This window comes from Sapajus apella, unplaced genomic scaffold, assembly GCF_009761245.1.
Source record: "Sapajus apella isolate SASKATOON/1434 unplaced genomic scaffold, GSC_monkey_1.0 scaffold18, whole genome shotgun sequence".
Lineage (NCBI taxonomy): Eukaryota > Metazoa > Chordata > Mammalia > Primates > Cebidae > Sapajus > Sapajus apella.
Window position 1 is genome coordinate 10,780,982 of NW_022436958.1, and position 22,429 is coordinate 10,803,410.

The following is a 22,429-nucleotide window of genomic DNA, read 5'->3' on the forward strand; positions in this document are numbered from 1 at the left end:
TAGCAGTTATTTCATGATATGGTTAGAAGAATCATATGAGCCAATCCATGTAAGTCATTTAGTCCAGACTTGGCTTAGTAAGTACTCAATATATATTAACTGTTTTATTATTACCATTATTAGGATTCTAGTACCCACAGGTATTTGTTAATTCCTATACTTGCAGCATCGGGGAAGGACAGGGAAAGTTCTTTATACTCAAAGCTGTATAACTGGGATATGTATTGACTGATAAATATATTTCAAATGGAAGAAAATGAGGCAGAAAATACTGGCTTACACACTTGTATTTCAGGCTGGGACAGTAACTAAGTTAAAGGAAACTGAGGTCAATTCTGAAGAAGAGGTGGGATAGAAGAGAAATGAAGACAAGCAATTAGCAGAGATCAAAGGATATTTGAGGAGAGAAATGAAATAGAAAATAACTAGGTTGACCAAAAAAACCCCACAAACTTTAGCTAACAAAAGTAAGAAGATATTAGTAGCAGCAGCATCAGAAACTTGTCACCAACTAACCAGCAAGACCAGACTGAGGTGAAAGAAAATAAAAAGAAGAGGCCTATTCACGTTTATGGCCAAATTTTATAGGTAGTAGATTCTATTATAATCTTAGTGCAACTCATTCTTCATGCATATTTATTGACAACTTATGTCCAGAAATTGGATTGAATAAAAATTCCATATGGATATGCATATAACATATGTAGAATTCATAAATTTATTAGCAAATTAACTTAATTGTTTAGGGTGGTACAAAATTAATAAATCAATGAACACCCAGTTTTCTAAAGTAATATCATATTTGTCTAAACATTTCAAAACTTCTATGTTTCTGAAACTTGTTAACATTTCAGAATAAAATTAGTGTTGGAGAAAATTAAAGGGAAGGAAATATTACCTTGGAAGAAAACTAATGATGATAAAAGTTAAAATGTTGTGAATTCAGTGTACGAGGTGCCTCACAAAGTTTACTTTAAGAAATTCTGAGATGAGTTTATGTTTTTGCTTCCATGTAATCTATTCCACTTACATAGTTAAAAAACAAAAAAACAAAAAAACAAAAAACAAAAAACAAAACAAAAAAAAAACTCCTTAAATTAACAATTTCTGTTTAAAGAGATATTTCAGCATCATAAATGCTAAATTTCCCAATTGTCATTCACTTATTGAATAATTTTCAATAAAAAGGGCCAATTATCTAATACGGAACTAACTTTCTTTTCAAAGTAATTTTCCATCCTATTAGTTTTATATCACAGCTGATGCAGAACATGCTTCAAACACTATATATCATTTCCCAGTGTAGTTTATAAAAATGCAGACTAGTAGAGATTCTTCAAATCTTGATTAATTTATAACTTATTTGAAAAACTGGAATGTATTTTCCAGTTCAACTACAGACTATGTTCTACACTAACTCCTTTCAAATATGGGTTGATTTTGCAAAAAGAAGGAAGGAAGGAAGGAAGGAAGGAAAGAAGGAAGGAAAGAGAGAGAGAGAGAGAGAGAGAGAGAGAGAGAGAAAGAAAGAAAGAAAGATAGAAAGAAAGAAAGAAAGAAAGAAAGAAAGAGAGAAAGAGAGAGAGAAAAAGAAAGAAAGAAGAAGGGAAGGAAGGAAGGAAGGAAGGAAGGGAGAAAGAAAGACAAAAACACTGCAATGTTTTCTTCTGAAATAAAATGTAAATCTGAAGCTGTGAATGCATCCATAAAAATTTGAGGATCTGTCAAAACATAACATCAGGTACACAAACTATTGTTTCAGTTTTCCAACTTTATTGTGACTAACAGTTACTAACATGTAGCACATATGACCCTGTGTAAGCAGTAATCTGATCTCTCCCATTTTTTTTCATATTCTGAAATCTCAAATTTACTCCATGAGAGCATAACGCTCTTCATGTCTGCCTGTCTCATATGCACACACACACACACATCCACACACAGCTATACATATACTCAGCTAATTTTATTAAGGAATATCTCTGGGAAAAAGTCCATTTTACACAAAGCTAAAGATAAACAAAACTCTGTCAGTAGCAAAAAAGCTTAGCAGCTTTCAGTTTATCTGGATTTATCACCACTGCTTTCTATCACAAAACCCTTTGCCCAGATAACCATTTTCAAAATACAAACAGCAGATTCATCACACAAAACATTATTCATCTCAAAGTACATCTGAAAGAAAATCTCCAGCACAGTCACTGCTTGTGACTCCAGAATAACTGGACAACTGATAGTCAGCATTAGTGAGCAAAAAGGTTATGATTCCTGTGTTTTTATCTGAAGTTCTCATGGCCATCACACTAATACATTGTAAAGAGAACCAGAGAAATGTGCCACATGAGTTTGCCTTGGTGTTTTCAAATGCTACACAAAAGTATATTTTAATAAAGAGTTGAACACTGTCTGATCCATTTATGTGAATTTGTACATTCTCTACTAGAGCTAAATCTAACATTAATTCACTAGACCTGTTTTATATGAAGTTTCAAAATTTGTTTCAACTGTACAAAATGCAATAGTTATTTAAAGAGACCCTCAAGGTACATTCCCTTTATGGGATATTATGGTGTTTATATGGCATTATTTAAACACATCACTAGTTTTCTAATTGTTTTCATGAGTGTTTGGCCTTATTTATACATACAATACAGAAGAAAATTTATATCTTAGTCTATCTGAAATAGATCAGGCTACAGAAAAATTCAAGAGGCATTAATTAGCTGCCAGCAGCTACTAGAAATGTTATTAGGCCTGTTCATATTTTACCCATGGTTATTAAAATTTAGATATTATTCTACTTCCTAACACAACCCCATTTCAACTGTTAGTCAAATGAGGTTCATTACACTTGATTTAACAAAGGAAGAATGTGCTCATTTGTTCTATTATCGTAGGTGAATCTTACATGATATCTGAAAAGATTTAGTCAGTTATGAAGATGATCAAAAATCTCAAATGAAAATGTCATGCCTCATCGACATTAGTCATTACATACTCTTACATACTCACTGGGGAACATGGGATATTCTGTTTACCCCAGCTGGGGGTTAATAAATGGAAAGAGAACTTCATCTCTACTGCTCATCACTAACCAAATGAGGTGTTCTCATGTATTCAGCCCCATTTGTGGATATATTATGGCCTGTTCTGGAACAGTAGGAACACCCGTGAGCAGAAATGGTGTGCCTTCACAGTGCCCTTTCTACCTGACCAGTTGCAGTTTTATCATGTCAAATTCAAAACCAATAGTCACTCTTGCCATCCATCTTTAACAAGTTATGTGCTTCATGAATCATGAAATAAATCTAAAGAATTTTACCTTACAAAAAGTGTCACAGATTGCCCAGAAACCCAAATCTTCACTCTGAATTTGAAGATACATGGGCACCGTGTTGGACATGATTCGTAAAAAAAGAAATGCCTAAGTGTGAGAACGAGTCCAGATTCTAAGATATAACCACAAGTGGGAAAGATGGGGAAATGAAAGATTTTGCTAATTCATAACAACTCTGGAGTTATTGATTAGATATTATTTTATCTTCAGAGTCATCAAAATTCTAAACTAAATTCATGTCTAACATTTGATGAGTTCTCCTTCCTTCTCTGTAGGCATAGTCTATTTGTGCAAAAACCACAGCCGATACTCTATCTCCCTAGGAAGGCTTCACTGTAATCTAGTTAAAATTTAAATGAGGAAAGATAACAAGATTGCTGGAGACTAAATTATTATTCTCAATTTATTTTCTATCTGCACACCCCACTGGCAAAGCCATTGAACAGAATCACACTGCTAAACCAATATCAGCTTTTGTCCTCTTCTCAGATTGTATATGTGCAGGAAAAAAGTGTTTCTAACACATGGACTTCTATCTTCCTGCATAAAGATGTACTAGGCAGCATTTATACTTTTACATGGAAGCATATTTCAACACAAACGGAACCCAGGCAAGTGTCCTTGTGATCAATTGAGAGTAAAAGTTAGCTATACTTAAAAAAATATATACATATAGGTTTTTAAAAATATCAAAATAATTAGAAAAAGAGTTTCAACTAACAACATACTTACTATTTTTATTCCATTTTGACAGTACACTGTTAGATCAATTACTTCATATATCACAATATATTCCATGCTACAGTTACCTCTCAGGAAAATGACATTGATAGAGTCAACTTCCTTAGGAATTAACCTTCTGTAACTTTTATTTAAAGGTGTCGCAAGCTTTTGCTTCTTAGTATTTTATGATATGTCTTTAGTTTTTGTAATTTCACTTTGTCAAAAACATTATATTTGTCATTATTCATATTGAAAGACAGGGTATTTTGAAGATTAAACATCTACCAAGGATCATCTACCATTTACTTTTGATATAAAAGATTTATAAGACCATTTAGACCTCAAAAACAAACCTTCCTAAGAACATATCTATACATCAACAAATATAAAAAAAAAAATCCTAGGAAATTAAAAACAATTTAGAAGGGTGCTTAGTTGGACAGAAATTAATTACAACCAAAATAATGATTAATATTATAACCATAAACATAGAAAATAACAGTTGATTGCCACTTTCAAGAATAAAAGCAAATTCTGTAAATATAGAACTAAAATACTAAAAATTAATAAACAAACTTAGGAGAGATGAGTCATGCAAAACGCAACCCCAAATATTTGATGGCAATTGTCTGAATTTTTTGCCTTACAATTGAGATGGTATTTCACTGACAGAGCTTAAACCAAGTAATATTCACAAAAATGGAAGAAATTCATAAATAGTTATTAGGTAAAACAAAAATTTCAGCATCAGATTTTAAAGTTAATTATTTTTTTTTGTAAAAAAAATGATGTACAGACAAAGCATATTGACAGTATGAGTTAACTAATACTAATGAACATTATTCTCTTAAATCCCCATCAGATACATTCTTATTCTGAAGAAATACCAAGACAATTTAAGATAGGGCTATTAACAAATATTTCACATGTGATTTTCAGGAAGCAAAGTCTTTCATTGTAGTATATTATATCAATATTCTAACAGTCAGAGAAGATATAAAATTTATACAAGCCTTCCGTAGCACCCAAATCACAACAAATGGAATTGCTAAATGAATCGGGTTTACAACATGTCATAACCTCAGCATTTATTCCCACTTTCTGTCTTGGCATAGGAAGCTACCTGGCTTATAACCCATGCTTTCCACAAACACAAGTTCTTTATCCCTATATAACCAAATCCTCAAGAGAACAGCAGAAAGAGGGAGAAGACAATTTATTTAGAGAACTATTATGTGAGGAAGAAAACAAGTTGCCATTTCCAATTTGAAACATAATTAGGAAGACAATAGCCTCCTGACTGATGCTCTTTGTTCTCTTTGGATATTTATGTAGTCCAGTAATTGGAGTGTATTTTCCTGTTTAATTTCATATTGTCTAGAAAAGGATTTCTCATGATTCATGACTTTCTAGTTAGATTCAGAAGAAAACATCTTGCAGCTACTGTCCTATTGCCATGGCTACACATTACTACCTACGGGACATTGTCAGTTGCTGAAACTCTTGTTTTTAATTCTACCGAACAGCTGAGTTAATAGGATTTTAAGAAGGAAAAGATTGTTCCATGGGACTTGGGTGATTAAAGGCTTTCTATCAATTATAGAAAAACACTGGGAAAGTTAACCACCCTTTTTTGCTGAAAAATTAATATATATAATTGATATAAATATATGTCTTAGATATATTAAAGAATTCAGTCAATAGCACCATCAAATGAAAATTAGGATTGAGGCCCATTACATTTCTGAAAAGATGTTTTTAGGAGTGGAGAGGAGACAGCTTCCTCCTTTCCTTTTATAAGCTGAGAAAAGTCTTTTTTTTTTTTTTTCCTCATTTATTGCCTATGCATTTTCTGGCTACTGAGTTGGGAAAATATTCCATTGATTTTCATTACATTGCCCTGAGGACAAGCAGTGGGGCAAGGAGGCTTACGTACTTGTTATTTACTATTCGGTAATTACTAAGCCATCCATTTCTGATCTCAAACACTTCATGTGAATATTCAGAATAAAATTAACAAAGATGAATATCAAAAACTCAACATATTTATTGAGCAACTATTGTGTCTGAAGTATTGATTAAGCTTCAGAACAAACTTATAAAGTAGTTATTATATCCCCACTTGTCATAAGCTGAAATTGGAATTCAAAACTTAAATAACACCATATTAAAAACTCAGACTGTCCTTTTCATTTGTCGCCTTTTTTATTTTACAGTGATATACCTCTCCCAGGCAAATTAATGACTTAAACCTAGTTATACCCTGATTTTGTAAAATCAAGAATACTGAATTCTCTGCAATAGTGTCAATTTTTAAGACACTGTTTTTTAAGAAGTGAAGACAATTTTCTCAAATCTCAAGATACCCAGTGGGAAAAATTTTATGAGAAGAATAAGACTTCCACTTCTCTATGTCCACAAGTACCTGGGACAGTGCTAGGCCCACGCCTACAAATTGACTGGTTCGGGTTACTGTCATGAGCCTCAGGACAGAAAAGTGCCTGTAAGCAGTATTTTCAAATACTTTGTAGTTAGATAACTACCACGGTAATTTTTAACCCTTCATGATCCTAATCTGGACTGTGATAAAACCTTATGAAAAATATCTATGCTATCTAATTAACCTTGATACAATCAGAAATATATTAAATTCTATGTCCTTCTCTTTTTCAACTTGCATAAAATGTCAAGATCATTTTCTAAGTTTTACTCTTCAAGTGTTTACAAGTTTTGGACTTTAAACTTGATAAATATATTTATTTCCATACTTAATATTGAACATATTATTCAGAATGGGATATATTAAGCTGCAACAATAAGCAACACCCAAACCTCAGTTACCTGATACAGTAAAATACATTTTTTCCTGTATATTATATGCCCATGAGAGCCTGACTCAGGCTTTGTTGCTCATCATCCCTATTCTAAAACCCAGGTTCATAGAGCAGCTTTTATGTATAGCATTGCCAGAATCCATGGGACAGAAAGAGAGAGAATGGCAAACCTTGCACTGGTTTTTGAAGCTCACAGACAGATGTGACACTCATCATCTCCACTCACATTCCATTACTTAAAACAAGTCACATCGCCATACCTACTTATAAGTATGGGAGAAATGCAATTGCACCATTTGTTCAAGTGGACCAAAAATATTCAATAACAAACTCTAATGACAAAGTACCTGCTTTTTGGTTACAAGATATTGGGTTCACTATTGTTACTGCAGGCAAATACACTTATCCTCCCCAAAGGAAACAATGCAAATAGTCAAAGTTTCAAGTTCAATGTCCAGGATCTCTAGATAATGACTGATGTTGCTTTATCAGGTCCAAATATAGCTCCGTGTGATCACTGTGAAGTAAACAGGTAAGTCTTCTACCTTATTTTCTAAATATATTGTATTCATAACACTGAACTTTTAGTCCGGTCTTTATGTTACAGGATATGAGAGAGAGAGAGATTTGACTGGGCTAAGAAAGAAATGAACATGATTTAGAGATAAAAATGGTGACATACAGCCTTTGAACCCTCCCATGTTCCAGAGAAGGTGAGCATGTCTCTGGTCATATGAGGTATATGTGTATATATGTGTCACCTTAAAATCCTGATTTGTTGGTGGTAGAAGTAGGCAGAAGTTTAAATGTGGGCAAAAGAATGTCATGGGATGCTGAAATGAAGTATGAGTGGACTGTGCTGGATTAACTGTTGTCAGGTTAACATCATTGCCTCCTGCTTTGATGGTCTTCTCTGCATTGCAGAAGAGAAGACTAGAACCACATTTCCCAGAATCCTTTTCCCTGTATGGTTTCCTGTATAGTTACATTCCATCACTGACAGTCACTTCTGTGAACTTCAGAAAGTTAAAGGGAAGAAAATGACAATATTCACTGGAGGCAGATTCACCCAAACACATGAGATGTGAAGTTTGAAGGAACTTCAGTGTGAACTCCCGCAAAACATTCCCTTAGGTGCCACAGGGATGTTTGATAGCTGACATGGCTTCTTGGGAACCACTCATCTCAGTGCAACTGGCTACAATAGTCATTAGGAACTTCCTAGAAGCACTTGAGCTCTGTGGCAGCTCCCAAGAAGGCTCTTGAGACCCACCACTTCCATTCTGCAGGCTGAGAGTTAGTGACAGCTTTCTGCCTTTCACTCCTCTGGTTTTCCACAACTGTGAATGCCTCTCATTCCACGTATTATCACAGACACATACGGCAGCTTCTATTTTTTTTTTAAGCCAAGCACTGACTGAACCTTGAGTAATAATGAATATTATAGGGAAGTTACTTGACATTAACCACAGAATATATTTTATTGGTTTTCAAAAAAAAATTTAAAAAAATTTATTTGAATATCTATAAGAAGACGTACTAGTATTATCATGATAATGAAAAGGCAAATATCTATTTCTGTTCCTACGGTTATTAAATTTTCAAATTGCAATCACTAATACTATTGTACTGTAAGGAAAAAGTAATTTTATAAAAATCATCCCAAAAGTTTTTATTGACTCTTCAAGTAACAGTTTGAACTCACAAGAAAGAAATGTGTGATACAAATTTTGTACTGCTTTTAATTCTAGTTCCTTTGAAAATCTGGCAGAAATGATATATGCTTAAAAAAACTACTTAAATATTAATATTTTCTATTTCGAATGAAAATAAATAAAATACGCAAGAAATGACACAAAATTATACTTATAAGCATAAGGAATCATAGATGAAAGACAAGAGTTTCAAATTATCCAGTATCTTTTTTTTAAAAAAACAAATGACATGACTGAAAATCTAACAAGTAGCTCCCACCTCTAACAGACTATCACATCCCTATTTAGCTTCTTATTTGTCTCTGTCAGGCTGATCCATGGGTTAAGTCCCCAAGTCATCAAAATGAGACTTGGCATTGATCACTGAAATTTATGATACTTTGAAAGATCTCACCTGATTAATGGCACAGACACAATTTATGTATTCTCTTAGCCATGTTCATTCATAGTCAGTGCTGGCAGGATGTTGAAATTGTGGGAAGAATTTTAAATAAATTGGAGACTGGCATGAATCCTGGGGTCTCTATCCTCCTGTGATTAAAAACCTGCCTTATTTCTTCAGGTAGTACCAAAGGTTTTTTGAAGCACCTTTTGCCCAAAAGATGGCTTCTTTGTGGCAGCATCTTAGCTTACTCCTGCAGCCTCAAAGTTAATTGTACAATTTTTTAAAAGTAATTCAACTCCTAAAAATGTTAAAACCTTGGTACTGTTTCATAGGCTAAATCTTACCTGCCAATCCCACCCTTTGCCTCTTCTTATTCTCATTGAGCCCTCTCTAACTATACTAATAGATTTAAGATCCTGAGGCTCAGTTTCCTCATGTGCAGCATGAGTAATTACAGGGCATCTTCAGGAGAGTTACTGTGAGATTAAATGAGATAGTCATGTGAACTACTTCACCCAGTGCTGGGGATCAAGCAGCTATCAAACGCTATATATTAATTTCCTCAAATAGTATCCTATAATAAAAAAACAGCAAATGAAGATTAAATAGAATAATTCAAGTACAGTCATCAAAGGTCATACAACTGTTTTCTAACTTTATCTCAGTGCCAGATTTGTTTTTAAGGTTCTAACTTTAGAACCCACATTATATTCATGGTTTTCTTATTGCATCAGCAATTTGGGCGTTAAGTGATACCATGCACAGCTCTCCTAGGTGGTCTTTTTTCCCCTCCCAACCTAACTTCTGACTAAGCTTTGCTCAGTCTATAAACATAAGGAGACCATCTAGGGTGGTATGGCTCTAGGCAAATGAATGCAAAAACAAAACATCTAATGGGGAAACAAAGTAAAAATCAATTAAGTGAACATGTACAGAATTCTTGGAAACAATGTTCACATTCCTTGAGATTCCTTTTTATTTTATCAATATTGGTTTCCTCATTTATGTGTGTCTAGTTAGTTTCCCTCCCTTAAATCATCATTCTCCCAGCACTCTGTAGACCTCCCAGGTATTTCACATGTGGGAAATTTGAGGTCTGTGCCCACCTGTCTTCTCTGTTTCATTCCACAAAATATGAGCTCATTCTCCACAGCTGTCAAGGGCTTTTGAAGTTCTCTTCATGTATCCTGTCATGCTTTTAAATCATTTTTCCATGTAATATTCCTTACATAAACTATATTGTTTGGCCTGTAAAACTGCCAAAAACACAAAGGAATGTTTTTAACAAATTTTAACCATCCTTAATTTTATCACATAGAGACTTCTCCACGTTCCTTCTAAGGTTTACCAGCTAAAAAATTAAGGTGAAAATTTGCACCTGATACTGTGTATAACTTCCACACCTGGCATATTTACTTAAGGTATTCCCTTTTTCAAATCAGAGATTTGTATTTTCCACAAAAAATTTGTGAACCTGTTTTCTGACTTATTTTTGATGATAGAAAATGAGTTACTGGACATTCCACATAAAGTGTCTTATAGTAAAAAGGGAAACAGGTGGTAATTTAAGGTGACATTTACATGGACAATTGGGCAATTAAAAGCAAAACATTTCTGATTCATGACTTACCTTAAAAATCTTGGCAAAGAGCTAAAAAATGCAAATAACTAGAGATTTCATATGACCTAAGAGGTTTTCTAGACCAGAATGCTAGGGAATAGTTAAAACCCCATAAACCTATGTAAAGCCACTCTCCCTCTAGTAAAAAGTATGTGTGTGTGTTCTAAGTAAATAGTATTTTCTTGACTCATGTAAACAAAGAGGAAAGGTCACTCAAAATTTTTTGTTCTGCATTTTGTCAATGACTACAAATCCCATACCTAAAAATGGAGCCTGCCTAATTCAACATCATTTGCTTCTCAAAAAGCAGCCATCAAGATGAACAGGAAAACCCAAAATATATAAATTTAGAGTCTGAACAGATTTGGGTTCTAATTCTATAGAATAAATCGCATTCTGCTTCAAACCTATAAGCCTCATTTTTCTCATCTTAAAAATGAAAATAAAGATTATTACCTAAATTAGGTTAATAATCTTTAGGACAAAGAAAACCCTGAGTAAGTGCTATTTTCTTTCTATCAACCTTTTCTAGCTGCCCTCCCACCGTGACGCCCTTCCCCCACAGCTGATTTGTCTTTTATTCCATCCGCTGACTTCATCCTTTAGGTATTTCACTGTTTTAATCCTTCAAACAGCCCTCTGCAGTAGGTATTTTTGTCTTCATTTTCAAGTTGTGGGGGAATGGAGATGTAAAGAGGTGTATCAGTCAGAAAAATAAATACCACTCTAGGTATCCAAACAGAGAGAATTTAAACTCAGGAAATGTCTACACAGGTGATGGAAAAGCAGAAATAGCTAAAGGGTATTTGAGGGAGACCGGGTATTAGCAAAAGCGAAAAACTACCCCTCACTTTTCCAGGCTTGGAAGCAAACTGAAAGGAAACCCAAACTGGGGTCATCCCGTGAAGGTGATCTGAGATATCCATTCTGGGAGAGCTGAGGCTACCAGAACATGTAGCCACTGCTGAAGGTGCTGCCGAAATTGGAATAGGAGCAATTCAGTTACCTTACTAGGAAGCAGAAGGCTCAGAATTGGAATCCATATGCTTATTATAACTATTTCCTTATGAAATGCATATAATTTTACATGTGAAAAGGCTTACAAATCAAAAATCACAATGGAAATTTAAGGCCTTATAATACAGCATTGGGATACAAAGAACTTTGGAAGGATCATAAAGAATCCTTGGCCCCAGAACTTGCTTGACCATTTCTTTGAGTGATTTCATATATTCTAATGGCTTTGGGTAGAAGCAGACCTTCAAAAAAGGTTTGTTGAATGACAGGGCATCCACTGGGATTTTACCATAGTTTTAATTATGACATCATTTGGCCCACTGCACTTGACCATGAACTTTCATTTCCAAGCAGAAAATCAGAAGGCTAGAAGAAACAAAGTGTGGGATCACAGTTTGGACAGATTGTTTTTGCTTTTTCATCTTATTTCTATGGTTGAATTAAACTTGCGGGAAAAAAAATACATAAAGCAGAGATATTTGAAGCAATGAATAATAAGATTGGACTTCTGAAGTGTGGTTCACACCCACCTCATTTCCTAAGCCATAATCCTGGTATAATGTGTAAAGGGATTTGCAATGAAAGATAGTAAATCCAGTGTGTATCAATTATTCATACATTCCAATTGGCAGTGAACCCAGCAAATGTATTCAATGAGTGGTCTCTATTCCCACAAATGTAGAAAGTGCATAATAGATGGAAAAATAAAGAATTTACTTTTCAATACTCTCTTACAACAGCTCAGTAAAAGAATGCTTATATATAGATAAAGTTTTCAAAGTATTTGTTGAAACCGCTGACCAAACTACCCAAAACTACAGTTGAACTTCTGCCAGCTATGAAAGGGCTGTGCTTGAACTCCATTTCACAGTTTCTGGTTTTCACAGCCTCTAGGCGAACACAATTCAAACCCGTTACTATGCTTCAAAAGATCCGTTTCAGAAGCTGTTACACAAACAGAGAAGCTAGCACATATTATCTTAAAATGCTGCTGTGTTTAACAAAAAAAAGAAAAAGAAAAAAAAAGCTGTCTGATTTCTTAAAGTTCTGTGTGGTGCACCATTGAAATTTGCATATGAAAAATTTCAAAGCTTTAGCATTTAGAAGCTTTAAAACCTTTTAAGTTTTAATATTTTCAGGGACCTGAAGTTTGACCAACTTCTCTCATTTTCCAAACTAATTTGTGAATAGGAAAGAATATTTTGTACTCTATGCTTTGTAAACGATAAAAGCAACTGCATTTTGTATTGAAGGTAAGTATTTGATTAACTGAAATGTGAAAAATCATAGACGAAACTAGAAAAAGTAAACGGTCTCTTTTACTTACAAACACAAGTCACCAAGAGCTACCTTATCTATAATTATTTGCATTATGACAGTAAAATCTCAATAAATAAGCTCTTTCCATTGGAAATATGTATACAACTTTCTTTACAATAATTAGAATGGAGCATTATTTTTGACATTAGAAAATTCTAGATCTAAATATATAATTAATTCAACCTTGAAGCAAACATTTAAGATTCAATGAACTGTCAAAATTAATAGAAAAATCCTTGTATTCAGATCAGTACAAAGAAAAAAATTTAAAAAATAGTTGATTGAGTTAGGCATAATACACACTAGGGGCCTAGAAAAACTGAATGCATCAAAATTAGCTTCTTCCTTGTGGAAGAAGACAATACCAAAAAGCAAAGAAAACATGAAGAATATGATCACTGCAACACAAATTAACAATTGTCACCCAGTTTGGGCTTTTAATTAGTAGAAAATGTAGATTCTTCCCAAGTCAGACTGCAGTTCTAAAAGGGAGTTTGGTGGGATGGTTTTATTTAGATGAGATTGTTTCTAGGAGTGCTCACTCATTTGGTACTATGATTGTTTTAGCATTGCAATCTACTCCCTTTTGCATGCTTAAGTCTTTTCGGGTAAGATAAGCTTCACTGTTACCTCTGGTAGATGGTATTACCCAATGCCTTTTTCAGGTAGAGATGTGTCACTCTTCTTTCTAATTGTACTGTTTTTGGCATGTTACTGTTCTCTTTAATCATGTCTCTTCTCTCCCACCACACAGTAAATTCATAAGAAGCAGAAACCACTTTTATAAACTCAATACCTAACAGAAACTGGCAAATGGGTGGATACTGAATAAATAATTGTTAGTTAATCACATGAAAATTTTCTTTATAGAATTTGAGGTTGGTAAAGAATGGACCTTCTCATTTTGCCAAACTGTTCTACAATAACCTTTTCTTGATAAATTTTATTTTATCCCAGCCCAAATTTTAAAACAGTAGTTGTTTATGTTAGGAAAAACAGCCTCTCAGTTTTTTAAATGATGAGACCAAACTTTGTCAGCTGATAAATTTTAAATTACTGAGCAGACTATATCAAATTTTAACGGAAAATTATATTTTAAGTATTATATAAACCCCAAATCTATCATAAAGCTGGCCTATCCCCCCTAAAAATGAAAAGTAAAGAAAAGGGGAAACAGACTTCTTTCATTTTTTAAAAAAATACTGCTCTCATATTTTAGATTTTTTATTGGTTAGTCAACTCTAGAGTTTGAAAATCTCTCCTTAAAGTTACAACGTTCTCAGTCTTCGAGGGGACCTGATGAGTTGACTCTTTTGAGGAATGTTGGCTACTACTCAGGATCATAATGCTTTGTTTGTTCAATTTCTTGCAACTCCATCATCGGTAATGGATCATCACAATGTCACCTTGCCTGTCAGAAGGAGGGATGCACATGGGCACTTAACTACTTTCTCCCTTGATGAAATTGGCAGCTATTATTAAGAGTTAGTAGCACAATGGGGTAGGAGAGATGTCTTAACTTTGGTATATATGCTGTACATGAACAAAGAACTTTGATCTTCAAACCTGCCAAGCTGACATCTTGCACAGGCATAATGTTCCCTCAAAATTTAAATACAAAACCAAAAAACTCTTCCATCTGGGATTACAGTCATATAATTTCTATATATTGCTGGCTTCAAAGGACTGAATTCTTTACAATACTATTTCAGTCATTTTAAAAATAAAAAAGATGAAGTCTTGGAATGGTTGACCCACATAGCAGCTCAGCTGGACAATGATAATGCTTCTGAATTTTAACTAGAAAGTATCCATGCTGTGCAAAGCCACAAACTTTCCATTCAGGATATAAGAAAAAGGGATACTCCTAGTGAGATATTTAGCTGCTTATAGACAGCTGAATACTAGATAGTAGTTTTTACACATACTGTGTTTGTTTAAGGTTTTATTTGAAACACAGAATTTGTAATCCTAATTTTTCAGACTGTACGCCAAATGTTCACAGTTGCTCACTGGGTTAAAAAGAATGGAGAGCTTAGAGAAAAAGAAGAAAAAAAGAAAACTCATCCTCACATCCAAAAAACTTAGTGTCCGTGTCCTAGTAATGATGGAAGTAGTCATTTCTTCACATGTGCATAACATGTGTCTATAGAGATATGTAAATATCATTAGTCAATATAAAACTTAATAATTTCATGACTGAGCTCTTCAGACAAGCTTGCAAATTAAATGGTTCACATATGAAGGAGGACAGTTGTAGAAGGAAATTAAGGAGGAGAAAATAACTTTGGAAAATTCCCAAAACTAATAGCCTAAAGGTCATGTTTCCAGTCCCAGCTTGGCTAGTAATTAATTGTATTTTGGTCTTAGATAAAATACAGCCTTCTAGATCTGTTTCTTCACATACAAAATGAGAATGATCACTACAGTCCTGATCTAATAAACTATGATTTAGTGCCAGAAAGAAGTATAAGGGAGGTATTTCTCTCTATTTTAAGAGCCAGTGACTGTTAAAGTGGGTAGAAGTACTCTAGAGTAAACATGCTTAAGTATAAACTCTGACTCTTTGCTGCTTTCTTACTAGACATACAAGTCATTTAGAATTCTATAGATCAGAAAATTAGGTATCACATTTCCTATTTCATACTTGTTTTCTAAGTTTAGATGAGAGAATGAGTATCAAAAAGCGTAGCATGTGCCTCACAGGAAGGTTTTGGTAAATCTTAGCAGTTACTTACAGGAATAAACATGGTGGAAAAAGGCAGCAGCAGTATTTCAAAGTCAGTTGCCTTCAGGGGAGAAAATGGCTGTAAGGTTAACAAAATTTAGCTGGAACCTGATTGAAAATAGGGATATGATTCAAAACGGCAAACGGCAACCGTGAGCAAGATTATTTAGCAATAGAAGCATAGATACAGAAGAGCCATTGAGAACACATAAGCAGTGGTTGTCTGAGCCCTGTCAATGAAGATCGAGTGTCAGATGAATGTGAGCATAGGTCCATTGAATGAATACATTCCCATAAAAGGAATTGAAATATCAAGTTTTGAGCCCTGGTGATATTATTCAAAAAGTTGTTAACTCTTTCTTGTTCTGATTCCAAAAAAACCTAACAACTATATAATCATTTTTATTTTTATATATTTGTCTATACAGAGAAAATATAATGATCAGGCTAATATGAGAATTCATTCATTCTTCCTGACACATCTCTCACTGGGAGATGACAATCTAATGTTCTGAATTTCTATTTCATCCCCCATGAGCTGTGACAGCAAGAGTCAGCACCTAAGTTAGATCAACACTCAAGATCAAAAAAAGTAGGAGTTTATGAGCCACAAAGTCAGACTCTGAGCTACGATACCTTCATTCAAACACAGATTTTAAAATGTTCTAAGCATCTGACCTCTTTTTTGACACCAAAACCTTTTTAAATGTGATTCTCTTGATTTTCCAATACAATTCAAACATTACACAATTCATTAGCTTATTAACAAATTGTTGCTATGATATATAGATGTAGGCATAGTAAATTTGTGTTCTGCATTACCTATCAATTTAGCAAAAATAAATCAATACATTACCCAATACTAAATGCTAGTGATAAAACAACAACTCTATATTATTTAGACAATGGGCAGGAACTCTAACAGAATACTAATATCTGAGCAAGAGATTTATTTCATATTTGGCAAGAACCTTACTAACATAAAATAGATGGTAAAAACTCACAGTCTACGTAATATAATTATGCAAAAAATTTAAATAAGAAAGCATGACTTTAAAAATGACTGAATTCAAGTTTCAAAACATGGTGGATTAAAGTGATGCAGACTTCTACCTCATTCCAAACATGAATGCTAAGATATGGCAATTAAAAGTGAAGAAAATATGTAGCTGACTTTGAAAGACAGAGAAAAATGACCAAGAACATAGCAAGAACATAAAGTCAGAAGAGCAAAACACATGAGACAACACTTCAGAATGAGATCTAAAATGCGAGACAATGGGAATTTCCCTCGTCTCACATTTTAGATCTAAGATGAGCTCAACATGCCAAGATCAGAATAGTATTTCACAGACAGGGGCAGAGGACATGGTCATAGTTAGACCTGAAATCGCTGAATAAGATTCGACCCTGGGAAATCTTCTCACTTGGTGAAAACTGACTTAGAGAAGTTGTACCCTCAGGCCCAGAAAAGTCCAAAGATACAAGCATGTTTCTGTGTCTGACTAGGATTCCATATTTCTTTTAAAGTCTCTTTGCAACAACTGAAATCCCAAGACTTTGTTCTGCAGGTATAAATTTCAAATTTATACAAATGGTGCAGAGATTCCAAAAAATTTACATAAAGACTGATACCAGACCAATTAAGCCTCTGAAGGCACTGGCAGTTGTAAACCAAAATTACTCTGAAATCCTGTATTCATAATCTCATGCTCATAGAACACAGGCAGAGAAAAGAGAACAACAAGAATTAAAGAAAAAGAAAGACGCAACAAACAAAGCTTGTACAAAAAAAAAAAAAAAACTGTGAAATAAAGCAATCTAAAGTGTGTTGGAAATAGGTCCTTAAAAAATTATTTAAGGTGCAAAAGAAGGAATAGAATCCTATAAGCTAAGAGACACCAAGAAAAAGAATAGGAAGGGTTTAAAGGGAAAGCAAATAAACAAGACATTAGAGATATGATTATTAATACCACTAAGAGCTTGTTGTAACAATTTAACATCAAAAGAATATATAAGCTAGGTATGACTACATTATTGAGGAAGCAAAAGAGAGACACGAATGTACACAACATAAAGGAAGAACCGTCTAGGTTAAAATAAGAGGATCTGACTTAAGTTCAACGAAGGTTGATAAAAGAGAAAAGAGTTAATAGGGGATAGAAAAAAAATCAAATAAATAATAGGTGAAATTTTTCCAGAATTAGTGAAAGGCATAAATTATGGCATAGGTTTACCTCAAAAATGGTGCCATGTTTATCTCATTATATCACATCAGGTAGTATGCAACATTGGTTGACATTATTCTATTATTAGAATAATGTTATTATTCTAATATTATTATATTAATTAATTAATTAATATAATAATATTATTAGAATAATGTCCTACTGCTGTTAAATTTTATTACTTGAGTAATATAGCTTCTACTATGCTTCTTCATTGTAAAGTTAATAAAAATTTGTGCTCATTACTTAATAAATAATTAAGGATCTTGTGGGAAGATGCTCTGAGATTTTCACTGAACAGTTCCTTCCTTCTTTTCCTCCTTCCTTCCTTCTCTTCCTTCCTCCCTCCCTTTTTTCTTCCTTTTCCCCTTCCTTCTTTTATTCCTCCTTTCCTTCCTTCCATACTTCCTTCCTTCTCTCCCTCCCTCCATCCTTCCTTTATTCTTCGCTCTTTTGTCCTTCCTTTTGTCCTTTCTTCATGTATTTGTGTCAATCAGGTTTTGTGCAGAGAAGCAAGACACTAGGAGCTATGTATATATAATAAAGGATATAAGAATATCACCAAATGCAATAGTGAAAACTGGTTACACAGTCTTATCAGCCTACTGTTTCTGTGTCTGGAGCTGGATTCTGAATCCTACAGGACAGACGATCAGGAAAGGCCAATCGACATGAAGTGAAAGAACCAAGGATAAGCTAGGGTCTATAGGGATAGAATGGAATCCCTTGGTCTCTCATTACCTCCAAGCCTCCAATGTAGATTTGAGGATGTCCTGTGGGAGAGGCCAGTGCCCTTGACCATGGGGCTAATCATGTACCTCTCCAGGTGCCAGAAAGATGGAGGCCAAAGATCTCACAGGATTTGGTGACCTGCAGACCTCATTGCACCCTTCGAACAACAGAGCGAACCAATAATGTGAGTGAGCTGTAACAGCATCTTGTTTCTTACACTAACCTTCTAAGCGTAAAGGAAGACTGCTCATATACCTTTGTGTTTCAAATGTTGTGCAAATGATTAATTCTGGCTCATGCTAATACGGAATGATGGGAAACATAGTTACAGATTGGCCAAGTTGACACAATACAAACCAACAATGGTATTTATAAAAGTATGAATTTTGATGAATTTCTATTTTACTTAAAGAATAACTATCTTTTGACATTTTATCATTATTCTTTTAGTATTTCTTTACTTTCTAGCACAGAAAGATGTTCCAGACTTGTATTTTTTTTTTCCCTATCACAATCTCAGAATTAACCCTCTTTACAAAGACTTTTGATTCCTGTAGTGTAGAGTGATATTAAAATACAAGATCTGAAAGCTGCTTGCCCCCTTTGCTTCTTAGGGTCACTGCTTCTAGTCCCTCTTAGCAGCCAAAACTAAGAAACACAGGAGAAAGGAGAAAAGCTTATTTGTCTATTTTTCTGTTAGAGTGTTAGGCTTAATTTGTTTTGAATTTTGGGAGCTCTTTTTATATTAGGAAAATAAGTACTTTGCAATAAAAAATGTGAATATCTTTCTTAGAATATTATTTGTATACAGTGTTATATGATGAGTGGTCTGTTTTGATTTTCTCTATCCTGGTATCAGTTTTGGTAATATACATGCAATGTGAACATGTATATCATAGGTTTTTCATTTTATTGATTATATAGAGTGCACATGACATCTAAAAGCGGTTAAAGGAGGAAATATTCTTGAAAATGCATGTGGGAAAGTCTTTGTGAGCTCTCTTTTCTTGTGAAGGCAGTATCTTTAAGGCAGAATTCATAGTGCGTAGAAAGAAAAGTTTTTAAGACTGGATTTTTATGAAGGATAAACTGAAGGTGTTTAGAGTTGTTTTCAGTAGTATTCTGCCACCTGTTCAGAAAGGTGCTGTCCTGGGTCTCTATCTCTTGATTTGGACCTTGATATTTTTTCCCATCCATTTACTGGTTATGTAGTTACTTCATTCATTTAAAATTTATTCATTCTATCATTAGATGGTTCCCTACAATGAACGTAGGTCTCACCTAGATTTTAGAAATGCTGGAAAAGTGACTGAAAATATGGTTCTTATATTCAAGGGATATTGTTGTGTTTAAAGAGCCAGAATAATACCACATAAATAACTAGGAAGTAATAATCCCAGATCAGAAAGAAACACAAATGATCTAAGACAGACTGGAGTCCAAGTTGATATAAAATATTAAATTTGTTTATTCAAAAAGGCTTCAGATTTTTGGTGCATCTAAGTTCTATTTTTAAAAATATATACATACATATATATTTATACATATATTTATATGTATATATAAATATAAGTGCTTTATGTTATATAAATATATAATGCATATATTAATAACATATTAATATATTAATTATAATATATTATACTTTATATATTATAATTTATATATTATACATAATCATATTACATATTTATTATTTATATATCATATGTAATATGCAATATATTATGTAAATATATATTAGATATTATATAGTAATATATATTATGTAAATGTATAATATATAGTAATATAGAAGTTTATTATGTTATATATGTTTATTTACAACTTATATAAACATGTAAGTTATATATATGTTTATTTATATGTTGTGAATATATTTATTTTTATATTTTAAATAATACAATGTTTTATATAGTATTTTAAAATATTTATATACTATTTTTAAAATATATATTTTATTTGGAAAAATATAGATCACCAGAATATATTTTTTCATTCTAGTGATGATATAGAAAGCACATGACATCTAAAAGTGATTAAAGGTGAGAATTTAATCTAATATATCAAATATATATTTTTTCATGTAAAGTTTATATATTTATATGGTTACATATATTTCTATCTCATAAACATATAAAAAGTTTACATCAAAATATTTTTAATATAAACTTTGTGGGTTTTGTGCCTCAGAATTTACGGTAGAAAAAGGAGAATGAATATAATATTTGAGAATAATTTTAAAACTTAAAACAGAAGCCACAGAAAGTTAGATGTGGAGTGAGTGGGAGTTGCTTTGAACTCTGTTCTTCATTCTGTTATATTTCACCTAATATTTCCTTGCATGACTTCCTCTGTATCATAAGACCAAGGACCACTCGCTGGTTTAGACTCAAATCCTCTCCTTCTGGAGGAAGTCTGTTTACATCCTATCACTAGTCAATTATGAATAATAATTCTCTCCATTACACTCAGCTCTATCTTGTATTTCTATAATATCATTTCTGTAAGAATATATTTCACTTACGTGTTTTCATGTCATACCCTCTGCCAGACTGATTTACCACAGGACAGTGATTCCATCTTATTTCTCTTTGTGTTTCCAGGGTCAAGTTCACTGACCAGCAAATAATAAGTGCTCAATAAATGTAAGACAAATAAATGAAAGAATTGGACAGTTTCCCTTCAATATTATTGGCTTTTGGGTAGTGAGAAGGGAGCACGTTTCAATCTAATCATTTAATCTAAATTAACCTCCTCATCCCAACTATTAATGCAGTGGTAAACCTGACCATCTTGGTTTTGTTCATCTTGTTCATTTTTTGGCATAGAAAGGATGGAGAGATGAGTTTCAGATGCTGGTTCTATGCTATCCATCAGACGCCTCCTGTCCCATGCCACGTACAGACATTCTGTTCAACAGCTGCTGATTTCTGTTTGTTCTTGGCACATTGTTTCCTGGGCCAATGGTGGAGGTACTGCTGCTGCTACTGGCCTCTATTTTGCTACAGTGTCCCCTAATCACATCACACAGATGTAAAATGTGCTATCTATCTTCCCTTCTGTCCTCTACCTTTTTGTTCCCCTCTGAGAAATAATAGAGAAAAAGGAACATGCCTGCCTATGTTTTGTAAACTTTACCAGTCCTTGTGATATAACCCCTAGATTCTCTGTGAAGAGGCTTAGGCACTCCTTAGAGACACCACCAGAATTTGGAATTGGAGGCAGTGCTTTGGGCAGATTAAAAAAAAACCACTCAGGGTTTGCATAAATTTAAATATTGGGGTTACAAGGTTTTAGCACCCATCCTGTAAAGGTGAATGCACTACAATTAATTAATTATTGCAGCTACAATATTCACATTATAATTTGCTGATAAGAAAAGGCAAAAAAATGGTATAAAGCTTAGAAATTTCATTTGTCATCTTTGTTACAACCCGGCTTATGAGGGGTGGCCTCATGAGATTCTCTTAATACTACTTTTCTCCCCTTGAGCTATTAAGACTCTTGCCTCCTAAAATCTATCTGTAATTTCTAACACTTCAACCAGTATAACCTTTGAGTAGACATGGTATCTCCCAGCATCTTAAGTGCCCCCTACCTTCCAGGCAGTGAAGAAAGGATACCTTTGGGAATTCATTCTTTAAATACTAGTATAGTCTTGAGGCAGTGGGATGAGGAGGATTTCATGTCTACTTAGATTTCATGTCTACTTCTTTCCTCTATTTTAAGGACAAAGCACATTGGCATATGCTCTCTGACCATAATTAATTCTTTTTTTTTTTTTTT